The sequence below is a fragment of the Anomalospiza imberbis genome, chromosome 5 (genome assembly GCF_031753505.1).
Source record: "Anomalospiza imberbis isolate Cuckoo-Finch-1a 21T00152 chromosome 5, ASM3175350v1, whole genome shotgun sequence".
In the NCBI taxonomy this organism is placed as follows: Eukaryota; Metazoa; Chordata; class Aves; order Passeriformes; family Viduidae; genus Anomalospiza; species Anomalospiza imberbis.
Window position 1 is genome coordinate 2832512 of NC_089685.1, and position 20512 is coordinate 2853023.

The 20512-nt window shown below is 47.1% G+C and overlaps 1 non-coding gene across 1 annotated transcript; it reads left to right on the forward strand.

Annotated features, from left to right (window-relative positions):
* Positions 1–3189: 3189 nt before the first annotated feature.
* Positions 3190–3304, forward strand: LOC137475064 (U5 spliceosomal RNA). Its single transcript, XR_010999679.1, has one exon. It is a non-coding gene; the product is annotated as a U5 spliceosomal RNA (small nuclear RNA).
* Positions 3305–20512: the final 17208 nt, after the last annotated feature.

The window sequence follows — 20512 nt, forward strand, 5'->3', positions numbered from 1 at the left end:
TGGAGGCGGGGGCAGGCAGTGATTTGATGTGACAGGGCAGGAGGGAGCACACCAGCAGTGCAGCAGGACGCAGGCTGCAGGAATGGGCCATGCCATGATCCATTGTGACAAGGGAAGAGCTGTGGATGGATGGTCCAGTGGCCTGAAGTGACCCTGCAAGGGCAGGATGGAGAGAGGCAAAAGCCCCTTTGGTTTGTGTGCAAATGGGACAAATGTAGAGAGACCTTCTTCAGCTGAGGATGGGATCACAGATTTATTCTGTGAGATCTTCTGACATCATGAACCAGGTCCTTTCCTTAAAGCTCATCTCATTTCACCCCCTGCCATGTGCAGGGACACCTCCCACCATCCCAAGGTGCTCCAAGCCCCATCCAACTTGGCTTTGGACACTTCCAGGGATCCAGGAGCACCCACAGCTCCTCTGGGCACCCTGTGCCAGGGCCTCACTTCCCTAACAGGAGAGCATTTCTTCCTGACAGCTCATCTAAACCTACTTTATTTCAGCATAAAGCCATTAATGCTTTGTTTTAAGATACAGAGCACAGCAGTCCGGGCTGGACCCGGGATGTGGACCCAGCAGAGCAGGGGAGAAACAGCAGCAGGGACTCTGCTCTGTGGAAAAGAGAGGCAGGACCATCACTTGCCATGTGCTGCTTGACTAACCTGAACATGCATTTAAAGACATCAGGTTTGCTCCCAGGAGATTTCTCCTTCCTCCAAAGGGCTGTTTCTCATGCATTCAGCATCCAAGTATTTTGAGAAAAGGGTTCTCTGTTCCTGCAGGCTCAGGAAGGCAGGGACAGCTGGTAGCTGTTTCCTTCCAGCCCTCTCCCTTTCCTATCCTGTGAAATTTCACGCCAGCTGTGGTCACCTGTTTGATTTCTCTTTGAGTGCCTGCCTTCCTCCACAAATTAATTTTGATTATTGTCTTGCTTGGCAGGGAGGGAACTCTTAGTGGTGTAAGCCTGCAGCACTCACTCTCTTTATACCTTTCTCCTTTTTCCCTGCACTGAGTCTAATTTTGTGGTTGTCTGCCTTCCCCAAAAATAACCCTCAGACCCAATTCTGAACTGTCATCTTCATTACATCACAGCTGCCTGCAGACGGGGCTTATCGCTTGCAATCCACTCAGTTACTTGTGATTAAAACTGATTGCAAACCCGATCCTGGCTGCTCAGCCTGGGAGCTGGGAACATCTTTATAATTTCTGACAGCAGATATTGAGGCCTTAGATGAGCCTGGCAGGACAAGACCTTTGCAGGTCATTGGGAGTGGGAAAAGAATATGGATCTGTGAGAAAGAGATGGTGATTTAGGGAAAAAAAAATATAGAAGGGCCCAGGTTAGAACCCCCCAAGCTGAAATTTGGGAAAGGAGGGGGTGAAAATAAAGCTCAGCTCTTTGGGCTGCCAGGACCATCCCTAGGGATAGGTGTTGGAGGAAATGGTGTAGCAGGGAAAAGCAGACGCCTGCCCAAATCTTCACTCAGTTTGGGGCATCACCAACTCATAGAATCAGTGTGGATGTTCCTGGAAAAGCAAAAAACAACTGTTGTGTTTCTTTCCAACTGCAGCAGCAGCACACCACAGTCTCAGCACTCTCCTGCACTTCTGCATCTGCTGCTGCTCCATCCTATTCCCTTTGTATAGCTGCAGCCAGTTATCCCCTGCTGGATCAGAGCAGGGCTACAAAATTAAATTTTGCAGAGTGACAGAGCCTTAAATGTGCTCAGAAGGTTTGGATCTTGCTCCAGACCTGGAAGATTGAGTGAGCTGCACCACCTTTATGCTGGCCTGAATTTTGGCTTGATTTCAGAGATTTATATACTTGGAATTAACTATGGACTTTATATTTATTATAGAATAAATGTAATTTTTAAATTAATACATAAAATATTGTAAAATACCATAAATATTGCATATCTTTATATCATAAGTAATTTGTTTTTCCCCACCTGCTCTTGTTGGGGATCCAGTGCTTTGTGTTGAACTACAGCCTGATTTCCAGAGTTTGTTCTGAGGTGACAGAAAATCCACCAGATTCCTCAGGACCTTTTCCCAGCATGTTAAATCCTCTCCCTGATTCACCTTAGTCTTTATTTCCTCCAGCCTGACTTGAGCAATGTTTTCTTTCATTTCCTCTGAAACTCTCCTGCAGAATCAGCCAAACATCTCCACAAGGAGGTGCCTCTCCAGTGTCACCCCCAGGAACAGAACGGGGTAAGTTTGACACGTCTCCTGCTCAGAGTTTGTCCTCCAGACTTCTGAGTCACTGTTGCTGCTCTCTTCTGATTCGCTCCAAGCCCTGGATGCTCCCTTGCAGGCACATCAGAGCTGGGTGTCCCCACTTCTCCCATGCCCAGATGAGAAATGACTCTCCTCATCCTACTCAACATGTCCCAGCTCTGCATGCAGGGACTGAGTCAGCCCTTCTCAGGGATTTCAGGCATTGCTCTGAGACTTTTTCTCAAACCACTGATTTGGAGCTGCTGCCTTCCAGCACAGATTCTCGCCCTCCTGCCCATGCTCCAAGAGATTTTATTTTCTAATTAAAGCAAACCTTTGCAGAGAGTCTGTGCCCTGGCACCATCTAACTCAAGGCATGGAGCTGATGTGCCTCTGCCAGGAGCCCAGTCACAAAGATTGTCAGCAGAGACACCCAAAAGTGTCTGAATTTCTGCATCAGGAGGAGGCTCTCAAGATGTCCCCGATCCCTGGCAATGCCCAAGGCCAGGCTGGATGGGGCTTGGAGCAGCCTGGGACAGGGGGAAGTGTCTCTGCCATGGCAGGGGTGGCACTGGATGATCTTTAAGGTCCCTCCCAACCCAAGCCCTTTTGTGATCCTGTGCTGGTTAGGAACAGGAGCTGAGCTGAGCTGAGCTGACCCAGCCCCTGTCCCTGGCCCTGACAAAAGGCTTTTCTCTGACGTTCCCCTAGAGCTCACTTTCCATGCCTCATTAGTATTCATCTAATCTGCATACCCAGGCTGCACCGCGTGCCAGCAGCATACTATGATCAAAATTCCCACTCCTGCCGTGGCGACACTTGGGTGGGGACACGGGAGTGGGCTGTGACAGTGCCAGGGGACCGGGCTGGGGACAGCACAGGGTCAAACAGGGAGGTGAAAAACGTCACCATGTCCTGCAGAGGAACAGCCGGGGGGTGCAGGGTCTGGGGAGCGAGCAAAGCACACACTCAGGTTTCTCTTCAGATCGAATAAATCTTTCGCCTTTTACTAAAGATTTCCGTGGAGAGGAACAGGCACGAGTTACTAGGAATTTTTGGAGGCTCTGCTTTGGCAGAGCTGCTCTTTTATTGGTCAAAAACTAGAGTAGTTCTTGGACAATATTGCAGGGAGGAGGCTTGTATGGTATGAGCAGTGACCCAGCCTGCTCAGGCTGGGGGAATGAGTTATTTGGGTTTAGCAATGGGATTGTCCACCCTGGAACTATTGCAGTGGTTCCAGAGGAGGCTGCAGAGATGCTCCAAGGGCTGCAGCCCCTCTGCTCTGGAGCTGGGGGTGCTCACCTGGAGAGGAGAAGGCTTCAGGGAGAGCTCAGAGCCCCTGCCAGGGCCTAAAGGGGGCCCATGTGAAAGGAGATATGTGACTTTTTACCTTATGAGGGAAAATGGTTTTAAACTAAAACTGGGAGATTTAGGTTGGATATTGGGTAGAAATTGTTCCCTGTGAGGGTGGGGAGACCCTAGAGGAGGCTGCCCAGAGAAGCTGTGGCTGCCCCTGATCCCTGGAAGTGTCCAAGGCCAGCTTGGACAGGGCTTGGAGCAACCTGGGATAGTGGCAGGTGTCTCTGCCATGGCAGGGGTGGCACTGGATGATCTTTAAGGTCCCTCCCAACCCAAACCATTCTTTGGCTCTGTTCTTACCTCTGAAGCAGCCCCTGGTGCCAAGAGAAAGGAATAGCTCCTCCTAAAGGGATGTAAATCCAAAATTATGGGTAAGATTTGCCAAGTTAAGGTTGTGTGTTTACCAAAGCAGCACCTTTATCTTGAATTCAATATGCCCACCCTTTGGGACGATTTTCACCATAATTATTTTTTAAGGTTAGAAAAGGAAGACTTTAGACCATTCACACCCCTCTCCTTCAAGAAATGAGTTTCCTGCCTTTATTTTTTTGCACGCCTTCATTTCCCCTGCTTTTGAAAGGAGAAAAATTTTCTGTTTGCACAAGTGAAACCCAGGGTGACAAATTTTCCCTCACAGAAAACACCTCCATCTCTGGGTGAAGTGTGGCATCTGTCTGAGAGCACAGGGAAACATTTTTATGTGTTCACAACAGCCCAGAGTCAGGTCCTGCTGCATTAATTGGGACACTGAGCAGAGCACTGAATTTATTTGGAACAATAAAGGGAAGTGTCCCAAGTGGGAAGTGTCCCGGGCACTACAGAACCTGAATGAGATGTCTGGCTTGCAGGGTCCTGGCTTGAAGTGTTTGGCTGTCAACAAATCATTGCTGGCATCTCAGCAGTGCTGTAAATACCACAGACATCCCATCTTTTCCTTTGGCTCCTGCCCTGGAAGCCCCTCTTGCCATCATCTCTTGATCGTTATCCACAGACACAATTTGGATGCATTTGTGGCTGTGGTTGTGGCGACCTTGCTGTTCTGGAGGCTGTAAAATCACCTTGAAGACCTGCGTGGACAACCCTGGTGAGTGGGAAGGGCTGGAGGTAAAGATGCTTGGGTTTACAGGCTGCTAAAAATGAAAATAAACTGTGTTGCATTGGATCTGTGGGAGGTGGATGATTGTTCTCTGCAAAGGCAGAGTTTGGAGGGAGAGAACATTCCCACATCTGCTGTGGGACCTGCAAATAGTCCCTCTATGGCACAGAGTCAGAGCCACTCATCCCTCACATGAGGGGGATGAGATGGAACAAAAAACGAGGGGAATTTGCATCACCAGGCTCACATTTTCCCTACAGCTTTTTATGATTTAGGCTTCCAAACCCATTCTGGCTACCAAAAGCAGACTCCTGCATTTAAACAGCACCAAAATTAAGGGGCAGAGATTCCCCCACAGGATGCCTGGGGTGCTCAGTGTCAGTGCCCAGCCAGAATTAACATGCAACCTGCAGCCAAGAGGCTGCCAGTGACAAGCAGCAGCTTTGAGGGTCACCTTGCCTTCAAGTAAATAAATAAATAAATAGTAAATAAGAAATCAGGCAGCAATGAATAAACCAGAGACATTCCACTGGCTTGGACTTGTTTTGTTTTTTTTTTTTTTGGTTTTTTTTTTTTTTTAATATTTCTTCTTGCTCTTTTCACTTTCACAACCTCAAAGGTCAGTGCTGGTAAGAGACCCCTCTTATTGCTCTTGCACACTGCAGCACCCTCTCCTGTCTCAGAGGCTCTGAGACCAGCCCAGAGCCCAAGGTGGGAGCACAAATCCTGTCATCCCCACAGCTGATGGCTGCAATGAGACCTTCTGTCAGTCCCAGCCCATGACAGGTGGGAGGATGCTCTGCAAATACTGGGTTTGCCTCTTAGACCACAATCCTTGCCTTTTAAACCACAATCCTCCTTGCTCAAGGGATGTGGTGGTGCCAGGTGTTTGTTTTCCTGCTCCTCCCTGCCGTGCCTAATGAGATCCTGGCTCTGCAAGCTCGGAGTTGACTTTTTCCAGCAGTTCCTGCAGCTTGGCCACATGGCCAGGGAAGAGACAGTCTGAAATCACGCGGGGAGCTGCGCCAGAGCTATTTCTGATTGTGTTGGTGCCATGCCGGACCCATCTGCTGCCTCTGAAGGGCTGCTCACAGAAGGAGGTACAGGAGATGGAGACTTGCTTCAGCTCTTTCTTCTCGAGCAGAGAGACTCACAGCCAAGGGAGGGCTGTGCCTCACCTCTCAGAGAGCCCGAGCTCTTGGGCCTCCATCCAGTGGCTCTGCAGGCAGGAATCTGGGCGAGCTGACAGGACAATTTCCCAGGGATGCTCTCCAGGGAGACACGGTGCAGATGCTGCACTAATTGAGCCCAGTGCTGTCCCAACAGGGACAATGCTCACTTGGGCAAATTTTTGTCATGCTCCAGGTCATAAAACTCATTTCCTGGCATCAGATGTGGAAAACAACACGTTGAGGAGCATGACATTCCTAGCTGCCAACCAGCACAGCCTTACCAGGACTCAGTATTTTGTCCATGTCACTGGCTACTCCCACATGTAGTCCAGGAGAAGCCAGAGGTGGATGACAGGGAAGTTTTTTTCCTCTAAAAGAAATGCACCCTCGGAACATGCTCATATTAATGGATCTTGTCCTTTTTGTTCTGCCTGTCACTGACACTTTTGAAATGAGGCCAAACAATCTAGCTGAAGTTGAAGAGGCTCAGGACACTCAATTAGCATCTCATATTGCTGCTATTCACCTCTCCCCTTTGTGCTGGGTAGATTAATATATTTATAAAAAATACGGGATGCCATATATTTAAGGATCCCTGACCAGCAATGTGAAGAAGAGCTCTCCATATTCTATGGAAAAATTCCATGTTTTCCTGCAGGTTTGTAACCATGGAGTTCATCCTGCAGTGCAAGGAAAAGCAGGATGCCTGTTTAGGGAAAACCCTAACCCTGAACCCCATCATAAGAAACTATAACTTCTGGAAGCAATGAATGCTCTGAAAAGAGCATCCCTGAGGCAACGAGGGACAGTGGGGACAGGCAGCAGAACTTGTAGACACTCTAGGAATAAAAAAAAATGGGTTTTGTTATTAAAGAAATACAACCTGGTGGTGTCTTCTTCTTCCTGTTGTAGCCCAATGTCAGTTTATTTGCATCACAATGAACAGGGTGCCCAGAGCAGCTGTGGCTGCCCCTGGATCCCTGGGAGTGTCCAAGGCTGGGTTGGATGGGGCTTGGAGCAACCTGGGGTAGTGGAAGGTGTCCCTGCCCATGGCAGGGGGTTGGAACTGGATGATCTTTAAGGTCCTTTCCCACCCAAACCATTCCATGATTCTGTGATAACAAACCCTTTCCCCATGACTTTACATGTGTGATGGCCCATACTGGGAACAACCAAGCTGACACTTCTGCTAACTCCTCAACTCATGGACATATCCATCACCTCAGGCTGATCCACCCCCTCCAAGCAGCTCCTTCCCAGCACCGCACTGAGAGGTGCCCACCAGGAGCATTGTCAATTCCAGCTTTCCCGGCAGCACAGGAAGGACAACAAGGACCCCAACATAAATCACAACCCACCAAAGCTCTCCATTCCCTTACCTGCAGCTCTGATGGGGTAGCTCCAGACCTGACCCTCCCTACAGAGGTGGCAGTGCCTGTGTCCCCAAAACTGGCAGGAGTTATCTCCTAGAAAGTGGAAACTGGCTGGCAGGAGACCAGGTGATCTTGTCCTGATTTCCTCACTATTGACTCTTCCCCAATTAACATGATAATTGTTACCCCGTGGGCCAGACATGATTAATCAGTAACTTTCCTCTTCCTTCCTTACTTTTTTTCCTTTTATTTAAGAGCAGCTGGGAAATGTCATTCTCTCCTCCAGTAGAGTTTGAAAGCTCCTCCATCTGGACAATCAAATTCCCCGTGTAAACACAGAGAAAGGAGGGACCAGAAGAATGGGATCCCCAGGGAGTCCCTCCACACCCCTCCTGTCCCTGCCTGAGGTGACTTTCTCCCCCTTCCCTCATTGTCCTGGCCTTTAGGGGCAGAGCCAGCCACTCCGATGAAGGGGAACTGAATAAGTGACTGTAAATTAAAATTAACATCCAGCAGCACGGAGTACAAAGCCATGATTAATGGCTTTTTAATGCTCCACTGTTCCACACTCAGAGCACTTTGTTTTAATGGTGCATGCGGGGCATGGAGGATGAGGAGTGTGTGGATGTGGGAACAGAGCACATCTCAGGAATTCTCACCTTTAAGGAGAGATAATCCAGCTCTTTTTAGCTTCGAATTACACAGAAAAGCCTCATATCCACCTCATCTCATCAAGTGCATCACAACCAAAAACGGAATGGAGCAAAGTCATTAAAAGAAATGTCCTCTAACCAGCACTTACCCAGATAATTGTTTTTCTGCTTTGGTTTTAATTATAATGTGGACCGATTGATTAATTGAGTAAGTTTCTATAACCTCCTCCACCCTTGCCCTAAGGAAGGCTCCAGTCAGACTTGCTGAATGATAATTATTTGCCTTTCAGCGGGTTTAAGAGTTACAGCTTCTTCAGGGCCGTGTCCATGGGTAACACTTCCAGCTGTTCATCATTCCTTGTGTTGATATGTACCAATAATTATCCAAATCACTTGGCTACAGGAAAACTTGGAAGAACCATGCAGGCAGAAGTCATTAAGTCATTCCTAAACAATCCTTTTTTTTTTTTTTTGCCTCCTAAAAGCATTTTCAAATAACTTCTGTCCAAGAACATGATCACACCATGCTCAAGTTTATCTAGTGTGACTGCAGCCAGCACCTCATGACATGTTGATTTGCAGCAGGGAAGATCAAGGTCAAACTGGATGAAACTGTGATCAAGTGAGATAGTTATTAGAGAGATAGTTATTAGTAAGTGAGATAGTTATTAGTAAGTGAGATTAATGATTAAATTTATGATCCCCTCGGCTCTTGGAATAGCTGCTCCACCTGCTGATCTGTTGTGCAGAGTAGGCCTTTCCTCATGATCCAGTCTGGATTACTTTTTGGAAAAAAGAATCAGGTTCTTCAGGCATTATCTTGACTGTAATAACTCAGATTATTGATTCCCTTGGAGCAGCTTTTCCCCTTGGGAGGAAAGGGTTGGATGACGAGTTCATGTGGTGATGTTCACTGTGGACTCCTGCAGCTGCTGAGATGAGCTCCATCCTTCCACTCAGGCTGATCGCATGACTTTTGGCTTTGGGAATCTGGTTAAAAACCCTCCTGCTCAACAATGCACTGCAAAAGGTCTCTGGTGATACAGGTCCCTGCATTTCCCTGTGGATAAACTCCTACTAAAGGAATAATCTGCATCAAAGACAGACTGTGAGAAAGAGAGCAGCAATACAACAGCATCAAACTTGGCAAGTGGCTCCTCCAGGAAACCAAAGCATTTTGAATTTTACAGCTCCCCACCACACTGATCCTGCTGAGGTTTCTTTTTTTATTTTGCAGGAACAAGTACAGGGGGATTTATACCCGGGAATATTGCTTGACACAAATTGAATGGTGGGTATAATTATGTATAAAAGCTCTCTCATTACAGAAAAAAAAAATCTGTGGGTTAAAAAAAGGAAAACAAAACCAGTCTATTCCACAGTCAGACAGAGGAGGTGTTTGTTAGTGCTGCTATTGATCAGTAACTATGGCAAAGCCCTGAGAAGCTCTAATATGAGTTTAATACAAGGAGTAACTGAATGATCTCATTGCAGGATTCATGATCCAGAACAGGATTTGAGCTGCTGATGGTCAAATCTTTGACCCTCTCTGCTCCCCTTTTAAACATCTACTGGCAAAAACTCCTTGACAGTCTCTTAGTGCAGCTGGTAGTCCTGGATTCCCAGCTGGTTCCCCTGGGGAGTGCAGAGGTCCAGCTGGTTTTTCTGGAAGGGAGGCTGTTCTGGAGCGTCCCACGTCGTTCTGGATGGCAGAATGTGCACAGCACTGCTTCCACCCCAGCTGGGAAAGCTGACAGCACCGGGAACTCTACCAAGCACGGGAATAGCAAACAGGATGCTGTGAGGGCTGACAAATGCAGGGGAATATCCAAAGGAGGCAAATCACCAGCCTGTGTGCCCCATAAACCTGATGGTACCAGAATTTTGGAATCAGTAGTTCACGACCACAGGCTATCTCCCTACAAAAGCAAAGCACATTTGGGATCTACCCATGGCCTTTTCAGGGCTCAATGCCGTGACAAACTTCTTAAGAGGTTTTGTGTTTCTCCTTGGGAAAACTTTGGCAAAGCAGGAAGACACATTTCGTGAGTGGTGTTATTTTCACGGCTACGCTGCTGATGGTACCAGGAATGGTTTGCAAACAACAGGAACACTTGTTGCAGGCTAAGAGGCTCATCACTAGTTTGATGGAGCCTGAAAACACATCCCATGTCCCAACATAGGCTGCTGTTGTGCCCCAGCTCAGGAATCACTGGCAAGGACTGAGGACAGCTTTTCTCTGCTGTGCTCTTACCAAAGCTTTGGGTCTTTGGAGTAAAATTGTGATTCTCCCCCTTTCTAAGATGGGGAAGGCATCTGTGCCAACTCACTGCTGCTCTCCCTCCATCTCATCGCATTTATGCTGATGCCACTCACTCACATCCACACACAGATGTGATCCTCACAGTTTTCCCTTGTGAAAATGGAAAGTATTCCAAAGGCACCTGGGAGGCACGGGATGGATTACCAGTCTGGCACATCAGATCCTGATGACTGAAAACTGCAGAAGACTCGGAATTTTCAGAATTCTCATAACTGAACCTTTCTCCCTGCTGTCTTGGTCAAGATCTCTGGATGTTTTGAAAGAGAGACAACTTGCCAAAGTGGAATAATTTGCACTTCAATGTAAGCTGAATTCATCCTGAGTGCTGCTCTTTCTCTAATTTTCGGTAAGTGTCAACTCCATCCATGTATTTATGCACAGAAGTGACCTCCCTGACATCAAATCACCATAGTTAGAGAGATGGAGAATGCTGAGATCATGGAATCATGGAATGGTTTGGGTTGGAAAGGACCTTAAAGAACATTTAGTTCCAACTCCTGCCATGAGCAGGGATGCCTCCCACTATCCCAGGTTGCTCCAAGCCCTGTCCAAGCTGGCCTTGAACATTTCCAGAGATCCAGGGGCAGTCACAGCTTCTCTGAGCAGCCAGTGACAGGGCCTCACCACACCCACAAGGAAGAATTTCTTCTTAAAATCCAATCTAACCCTATTGTCTTTCAGTCTAAAGCCATTCCCCACTGTCCTGTCCCTCCCTGCTCTCGCCCATCACCCCCTGCTCTCTCTCTGTCTCTGAAGGTTTGTGCCAGTCCACCATGGCACAAACCTTCACCTGCTGCTCAGACCCTGTTTATCACCCTCTGCCTTAACTTCCCTTTTTATTCCAGTCCTCCCCTGCCGACAGGGGGGCTCTGTGTCTGCCGCTTGCCAAGGGATCTCTCCTGCAGATATGATGTGTTACATGCTCCACTCATTACAGCCAGCGAGCAGATCTGCAAATTGCATGGCCAGACCTACAAAGGGCCTGACAAACTGCGCTGGAGGGCAGGCTACTTCCCTCCAGTGTTAATCTTCTCCTCCTCAGTCCCTGACTCTCCCCATTAGCTCGGTGGCTGTTCCAGTGCTCACTCCCACTCTCACCTCCCCATCACTCTGATTTTTCCCTTATCTGTTTTGCTTTGATGACAGTCTGAGATTCATGGCTCACTCCCAGCACAGGGACTCAGGAACCAGCAGCAACAGGCAAATAGATCATCTCCTAATGAAGGGAAGGTTCCTTTGAGCCACTCTGGCACCTTTGCCAGCAGTTCTTTACCAGGACAGCACTGGGCACAAACCTATCAAAGATATTACAGTAAAGAGTTATTGGAACATAAGTGGTGGCAATGATCAGCCCCTCACACCAAAAATAATGTGAATATTACTACTCCTAACAAAACAAACCTCTTCACGTGACAGGCTGGTGAGTGGGCTGAGTTCCCATGGCAACTGTCGGGGCGCTGGAGCTTGTGGAAAGAAAGTAAATATTCCTTTTGAAATGGTTCAGATTCCTGCCACAAAGTTCACACAGCACGGAAACATTCATCAGATTCCTTCGTTAGCAGCACAAAATGCCCCCCACCCCCCCTGGCAGCTTCCCAAACTGGATTATCCATGTCTGGTCTGCCTTTGAGGGCTGAAATTCGCACAGAGGTTTCAGGGAAGGGATCCCAGATGCTGGATGCTTTCAGTCGAGCTGTTTGCCTGCATCTCCCATTCAGTCCTCCTTGCTGTTGGCTCCCAGTTCCCACCTAAGGTTGGAGCAGGAGCTCCATCAGGATTTCTGCTGCCCAGTTTGGGTGTGGCACAGACAGCCCTGACCCCTCCCTGGGGAGCCTTGGCCTTTAGGCAGCCCAGTGCTGCACACATCTGGATTTCAGGACTGGCTTGGGTTTCTCCAGAACCATGGAATCATTAAGGCTGCGGAAGACCTCCAATGTCATCAAGTCCAACTTCTGACCAACCAACACCAGCTAAACCCCAGCACTGAGTGCCACATCCAGTCATTAGTGACATCTCCAGCCATCAAAGTGTTGCCCGGGGGTGGGGATGGATGATTTGTGCCTTTGCCTCCCACACAGCTCCTTCCAGGGGACAGAGGAATTTGTTGGAATGTTGATTTAGCTCAGTGAGAAAGAAACCCAGGGCATTGCAATGCAAAGGAGTCTGAGATATCCCTCACAGAAACAAATGTCCTCAGTAAACACTGTAGGGACAACACAAAAAAAGGGTTTGTCTGTGGGATTTCCTTCCAGCTGGAGCGAATGGTGCTTATCCTCAGAAGAAACTCCAAATTGCAGCCCACTGATTCACCTGCCTCTGTGCAGATCCAGCCAAGCTCTTCTGAGGAACAGGGACTTTCTGGTGATGGCAGCTCGTGGCTTGGAACAAAGCCAGTTGCATCCAGAAATTCTGATGGGAAAAAAAGATGTGATTAAATCATCTTTCTGTAGTTTCCTGTTTCAATGTACCACTGCACCCCCAAGCCCCCTCCATCCCCCTCCCCCTTTGATGCCTTTTTTCCCCGAGGCTGAAATAATCTTTGACACCCATAACAAGCATTCCCATGTTGGATTATTAAGGGATTTGAATAGGAATTGCAGCACCCACCTCAAGCCAAAAAGCAGGCCCTGAAGTGCTCAACTCTGGCAGAAAGGAGGGTCAGAAAATTCTTTTGCTCTCCACAACATGCAGGGTCAAGGACATTGACCCTTGTCAATGTTGGTTGTCACCTATGCCCAAGCTGTGTGTGCCCCCAGCGTGGTCAGGAGGGTGGTGGGGACAAGGAGAGGTCACAGCTCTCCTGAACCCACCAGGGAAAGGGAGATCAAGGTGTTTTTGGGGAATGCAGCCACCCACCAGTCCACCCACAGCACCTGCAGGGTGCAAAGTGCCTGGAGAGATGGAGGCCATCAGTTTTCCTGCTTTGGAGCATGGCCAGATCCCTGTGTGTGTGCATGAAGGCCACTGGGAATAAAAATAAATTTGATTTCATACTTGGTTTGCAAGATCAGAGGGTCAGACATCCAGCCTGCCTCTGTGCCACATCCTTCTCTGTTCTGAGGAGGTGGAAAAAGAAAAATGCTTCACTTCTCTGCTGGGAAACAGAGACATAGGGACTTGTCCAGGGAAACCAAGGAAAAGGAAGATTCACACATTTCATTAAAGGCTGGTGCCTGCAGCTACTTCTGCACTGTGCACTCTGTATATTCCTGAAAAATCACCTCTTGTGAGGGAGAGCTGCTCTCAGGACAGGCCAGATTAATCAGAATCCAGGAGTACCCATCTCTTCCTTGGCCATGAACTAGAGCTGCACATGCCAAAATCAGACAGGAAATAAACTCAATTAATTCCAGCCAGGAAAACAGGGACTAGATCCAGACTTGAATCTCTGTGCACCAAACACAGCCTGACTGTGATGTGTTACCTTGCCTTTCACATGGAAGCCACCAGTGCAAGAATGTTCCTGGGGATAGGAACTGAAGTCCTTGCAGTGTTTTGGTGTTAGGAAGCTCCAGAAATAGTTTTAGTTTTTTAGTTTTAGTTTTAGTTTTAGTTTTAGTTTTAGTTTAGTTTTAGTTTTAGTTTTAGTTTGCATGCTCTGGTGCAATTCCCAGGCATGATTTGAGGCTTGGCCATGGATATGTGCAGCCACCTCAGGCAGCAGCTTCACCAACAACACAATGAGCTGGGCTTTGTTTGTTTGTTTTTAAGTAATTTGCAGGGATCTGAAGTAGATATGGCACAAATACTGAAGAAAGAGATTTTATTGAACCCAAGGACTTCAGAACCAGCCTCTGGAGACACCAGAACTGCAGAAAGTTGGGGAAAAAAGGCTTCAAAATAGTCTTATTTTCCTTTTGTTTCCCTAAAAATAAGTGGATGGGGCTTAATTTGTGTTTGTAAATGATGTCTCTGACTGGTGAGGTTCTGATCAAAGGGAAATGTGATGGCTCCTGTGTGATATTAGGGAGGAAATCAGGCCAGGGAAGGGACAAGAAGGTGGCCTGAAGACGTCTGGCAGCAGGGAGAAACTGGAGGTGAAAGCAGGAGCACAGAGTGTCAGCAGGCAGGGACAGAAGTGAGCAACCCTTCAGCCTGAGGATATCCAAGTTCCCACTTAGCTCCTAAAATTCATGGAGGGGGATTAAAGGCAGCATTAATATGTATGCAGCAGCGTGCTGCTCCTCTGTGATCTCCTGACTCCGATATTTTTAGAAAACTTGGGTTGCTGAGGAGCAAAACCTGTCCTTCAGGGTTTGTCTGCCTATTGGGATCATTGCCCTGTCCAATGAAATCCTGAGAGGGAGGGGAGGACATTGACCATTATGGGGAGAAACTGGGAATAACGGGTTGGGAGGAAGGGTCCCTCCTTTTAGCAGAGGTTCTCAGCCCAAGTGTGTGGTTTTACCTCCTTGGCAGAGCTAAAAGGGCTCAGGGAGGGCTAAGCTAGACAAAAGCAGTCCAAAACCTGTGGAGACCACAGCTAAAGGTGTGTGTGATGGGGCTTTTCTGGAGAAATAGAGCCAAATTAATTCAATATTATTTTCTGTCCCAGTCTGGCAGTGCTGGTCCAGCCTTGGTCAAGTCAGGCTCAGAGAGAAGGGTCCCAGCAAGATTTTTGCTCCTAAGTGCTCAGGAGTCTCTCTCACATCCATTTTTGGGACAAGGGATAAATCCATATGTCTCCTCCTTGCTCCACACACTGCAGGAACACTTCCAGGGATGGGACAGCCAGAGACAGAGGATCTTCCTGAATTCCTACAAAATCCCTCTCAGGCATTCACAGGGTGCTTCTGAGCCTCATGTTCAGGTGGAACTTCATGTGTATCAGTTCCTGCCTCTTGTCCTACTGCTTGGAATCCTGCAGATTCCTTGGGGTCACTTGAGTCCAGAATCTGTCCCAGGGTATTTGCCCTGGCCCTCTACCCTGGGTTTCTCTAATTAATAAGTTGTCTTCAGTGATATAATCATCATTTTGAGCAGACATGATGTGCATTACTGACTTTTGATAGGGTTCAAACACCAGCTCCGATTTTTGCCTCTCTCCATTATAATTTTTTTTAAGTGTGCTGTGAAAATGTGTCACCCCTTGTGATTACACTAAGGGGAAAAAAAATACAGAAGTGACACAAATTACCAATTACTTTATTATGCAGTGATTAAAGAAAAAAAAAGGAAAAGAAAAGAATTAAAAGCTAGAAGTTGCTTCAGCAAATTCTATTTTTAAAGAAATAATTATTGAGTTTCAAATGTATTAAACTAGGTAATTCTCTGCCAGATTTCTTCCCCACTTTTAATCTTCATTCTTGGCTGCATGGCTGGCTCTGCAGTCAGTGCTCTGGTGGGGTGATGTGTTCAGCCCCGTATTATTATTATTATTGTTATTATTATTCATTTTTAGCAGTATGGGAGCACTGTGCCAAACACAGAGCCTGTGAAAGGTGCTGTGCAAGCACAGAGGGAGGTGTGAGGCCAGGAGAGCTCCTGGGCTAGAGAGACAAGAAAGCCTAAGCTCCCACATTTTCCAGAGATGCCTCATCTCCTACAATTTCTGTGCTGGGAACCCTCCATGTGGTCAGGGGACAGCAGAGGGGTCTGGGTTCAGACCTCACCACAGAGAAAAAATCACTTTTGTGCCTGGCTGTGTGTTCCTGGTGGGTCTAAAGTGGGATTTCTCTGCTCTGGGTCTGGGAGGATGTGAGCTGCCAGGATTTCCCTAGGAAAGGTCGTATCCTCCAGTCTCACCATGGCAATGGTGAATTTTCCTCTTGCAGGGATGTAGGAAATCCAAATGGGACGTTCTCACTCACTCCCAGGGAGATGCTCAGAGATCATGGAAGCCAGCAGGGATAGAAAGGGTGTGGGAACAACTGAGCTGTGCCCATGGAGGAGCTCCAGGGCCACCTCCAGGACTCTGGAGAGCTCTAGGTCATGGTGAGCACCCCAGGAGACACCCCAGGATGTGCTGGTGATGCCTTGTGAAGGCTGACCTAAAACAGAGTCTGGACAGAGTTAAAGAATAAAGCAGGGATTTATTACAAGGATCTCCTCCATGGATCCACCTTGGGCAGCACCAGAGCCCAGCCAGGGCTGCACCCAAGATGAACCCAAATGGTCCCAAAATGCACGAGCGCTCCCGGGGGCTCTCACTGGGATCAGCTCTGCTCCATTGGCACGTTGGAGTTCATTGTCCCATTCCAGCTTTAGCCCATGCAGTCCCATCCTGCTTGTTTTTCTCTCTCCAATTCACTGTTGTTTATACTTTTTGGGCCTGGAGATTATAATGGTTGTCCTTGGTCTCAGGCTGGAAAAGGATTGTTTTGTCTGCCTGCCCTGTGAAGAGAACTTGCTAACACTTAATATGAAGCTCAGAGCTACACACGAAAGCAGCACAGAATCTGAAAAATATGAAAGTTAAAACATGTGGGGACGGGGCAAGGCTAGAGGAGGTGACAGGCCCAGAGTGTGAGTCCTGCTGAGGGGAAGGAACAGCTTAAAAATCAGGAGAGATCCTGGTTAGTGGCAGGGTGAGAAGGTAGGAGTGTGAGGTCTGCTTGGAGATACCATTCCACAGTATCCTAGATCCTGGATTCAATGAAAGACACTCAGGTTTCTTCTTGATGAGGTCTCAGGTTCAGGAGGGATGATGGCAGTGACTTCATCCCACCTGAAGATAATGGCAGTGCCTTTATCCAGCACAATGCATGAGGAATCTCAGCTCTCTAAGGATCAGCTCTGTAAATACCCCTTTCTCTCCAATCCCAGGCTGCAAGGAGATGTTTCCTATCCTCCTGGATCCCAGAAATGCATGCTGGCAGTTTCACAGCTCTTCAGCAACGCTTAGGCACCCTCTCTGCCAGGATAACTGCTGTCCAACTTTGTGCCAAGCTCACTAAGTCCTGTTTCTCTTTATTTTTTACTGTCATGCAGATTTTGGTGAGCCTGTGTCCCCCAGAATCTCCCAGGACCTCCCCTCTCCCCCTTCTCTGTAATTAAACAAGAACTGCTGACAGATGCTGTCGAAGCCAGTTCCAGCTCGCCAGAAATTTTCAGCAAATAATAAGAGGAGCTCAGAAATGAGAAGTCAGAAGAATTCAATTCAATAGGCAAGAGACAAATTCTCAGCAGCCCTAAAGTACCTTAATTCAGACAAGCACCACTGACACCGCACAAGAAAAAGGAAAAACAATGCCTTATTTTTTTTTTCTCTGTGATGAGACACCAGAATAGAGAAGGGGAGAGTTTCACAAGGCTTTTTTTTTTTTTGGTTTTTTTTACCTTCAGATTTGGGTCACTTGCCTTGCACAGGGTGTCTGAGCTGGCGGATCTACTGTGTAAATCAGGGGATTTCAGTAAAAGAGTGTGCACAACCAATATTTGTCAGGGAAAAGTCACCAGGGAGACAAACGAGGTGTGGAAAAGGATAATGTTTGGAGTGAACTCCCTGACATAATTTTCCTTGCCAGGAGTTTGAAACACCACGGAGTCAGAAAGGATTTGTGGTGGACATTTCTCCAAGCAAGGAATTTGACAGATATTCCTGCTCTGCTGAACTTGCTTTGCTGACTGCTCCCTAAGTCCTTTAAACAATGCTACTGTGATTTAAAATGTCACATAACCAAGAGCATCATAATTGCAAAAAAACATTCTCATTAACAAAAAAGTTCTCCTTTCAAATTCCCCTATTCAGGCAGCTCTGTAAGCTTTTAATCCTTCAAGCACCAGTAAATGACATCTTTGCTAAGAATGGCCACTTTACATCAGCAGAGAGGCTGGGGAGGGAATCTGGGTTCGCTGCAGATGGAGGGGGAAGTGTTTCATGTTGGCTCTCAACTTCCAAAAGAAAATCCTCTCTGCTTCTTCAAACTCACAGCTACAAGTTGAGAGGCTCAAAAGCTCAAGACCAAGACACTGGGATGATGAGGGTGATGAGGATGATGATGATGATGATGATAAGGGGAAGTGATCTATCACAGAATCCCAGAATATCCTGAGTTGGAAGGGACCTTCAAGGATGGATGAGCAAAGTCCAGCTCCTGATCTTTTTCTGCGGGATGTGACTTTCATTTGTGCCAGTGCATGGAGAGGTCACATCCCTGGGCTCATGGGGAATTACCTGAGTAGGTCAGGAGGAGACATGAAAAATTATGGGGTTTGTGCTGGGAGTGTTTGCCAGTGAGACCCAGCTACAAGCTCAACCAAAATGAACCCGAATTTAGCTTAAATTCTCCCAAATCAAGCTCCACTTGGTGCCAAGCTTCCAGACTGGCCTATTTGTTGTCCTTTGTTTTTCCTCCAAAATCCAGAAGGCAACACAACAGCTTTCCCAGGATCCAGTGACATTCCTGGGGCCATCACCTCAATTATATGGGACGGCCAGACCATGCTGATATGGAAATATGCCATCCATGGAGGTGTGGTGTCAGCAGAGTGATCCAAGACTCATCCCAGAAGGGTTGGGAAGGATTCCCTACAACCAGTGTGGTGGGATGTGGGGTGCCCCAGTACTGAAAATAAGCAAAATTTAAGACAAACAAGGAAAGTACCTCTTCTGTTGACTTTAGAAATGGCCAGAAGTAGGTTCACTTTACATCAAAGCTGAAAAAGAACCCACAAGTGCAAAGGCCAAGTTGGTTGCTTTTGACTCAGAATAATTATTTAAAAGGGAAATAAACCTACAAAATCTGAAGAAATCATGTTTGTGCCTCGCTGACTTGAAACCAAGCAGTTTTGTTTGCATGTGTGTTTTAAAAGCAAAATATTTCAGTCAACAGGGAAAAATAATATTCATGTTTTCAGTTTTGGTCCTTGTCCCCTTCGAAAATTGGGTCAGTTCTTTGAATTAAAATCCTACTTTGAAACACCTGAAACATTCTTCTTGAAATTGTCCAAGCACAAGGGTTTTTTTAATCATTATTTTCCTGGAATTCCCCTTTCATCTCCTTGTTCTAAATAACTCATTAAATTCAATGTGAATTTAGACTCATTTGCAAACTGCTTGTTTTGTTGGGGTTTTTTTAAGGGTATTTACTACTCTCTGTTTGTACGCCTGTGTGAGAGTGTATAAATATCTGTGCATGGAATGTGATTCAGTTTTGAGTTGTGGAGAAAGATTCTCAAGGAGACTGAGACAGAAGGAATTGCCTGTTCAGGAGGGGGTAGAATTTATTTCTTTGCAGCTACAAGGACATCCAAGGATCAAGGAGAAGGCGTTTCAGACATCCTGCTGCCAGTGGCTGCCAGACTTTGGCTCCCTGGAGAGATGAGGCAGAGCATCCCAAATATCAAGTGTCTGAACGTGTCCCTCTGTCACCACCAAATCCTGCCTGTCCCAGCTGGCACATGGGAATAGTTCCTTTCCAAACTCAACCAGCCATGAATTTCCCACTCTGCTGAAAATCAAACAATCCATTAGGGCTTTGCTGAGTGGATCTGACATTCCCAGGTGTGGATTAACACCCCCTCAGGGCCACGGGCGCTGTGAAAATCAGTGAAAATCAGCTCATCAAAAAGTCAGCTCATCGTTTGTGCCTCGCTGCCCATCGCTGCTCCCAGTGAGGAGGAGCCCCAGCACCTGCCAGCCCAGTGCTCAGGGTCTTCCAGAGTGGTTTTCCAAGGTGTTTGACTTGCCATGGAAAGGATGAAGGGGAAATGATGGTATGTTGTGAGGTGTTCAGGGATAGAGGAATGTTTTATCAAAACTGTGGGAAAAACAAAAGCTCTCCGACAACATTTTTAGTGTTAGAGAATTAAGGCGTTACTCTATTCTGGCCAGGATGTGCAGCAGGACTCATTTCATCCACACATTGCCTGGGTTGTGAAGAGAAAATCATTCCATCACGCGTGATCTTCACTAGATTTTTCACAAACTTTATACAGTCAAAATCCAGAGAAATTCATTGGTTCAATGTTCATTGGTCCCAAGTTGCACAATTTTTAGTATTTGGTTTCCTATCGGTTATTGATCCCTTTGCCTACAATGTTAATTAGGTCCTCATTCTCTTATCTCTCCTTTCCCAGGCCAGGAGTCTTGCACCAAGCCAGGGGTGATATTTGGAGTTGATGCTCATTAATGGTCATTATCTTGTGTGTATCTTATGTGCTGCTCCCAGCCTGTTGAAATGTTAAGCTCATCAGGCCTCAAGTGGTGGAACAGTCCTTTGAAAAGAAACTTCAACTCCTTTCCCACTGGGCAAAGATGAACAAAAACCCCTGACTTAAGTCAGTTTAAAATTGTAGAACTCCTTTCCCACTGGGCAAAGATGAACAAAAACCCCTGACTTAAGTCAGTTTAAAATTGTAGGAGTTGTAT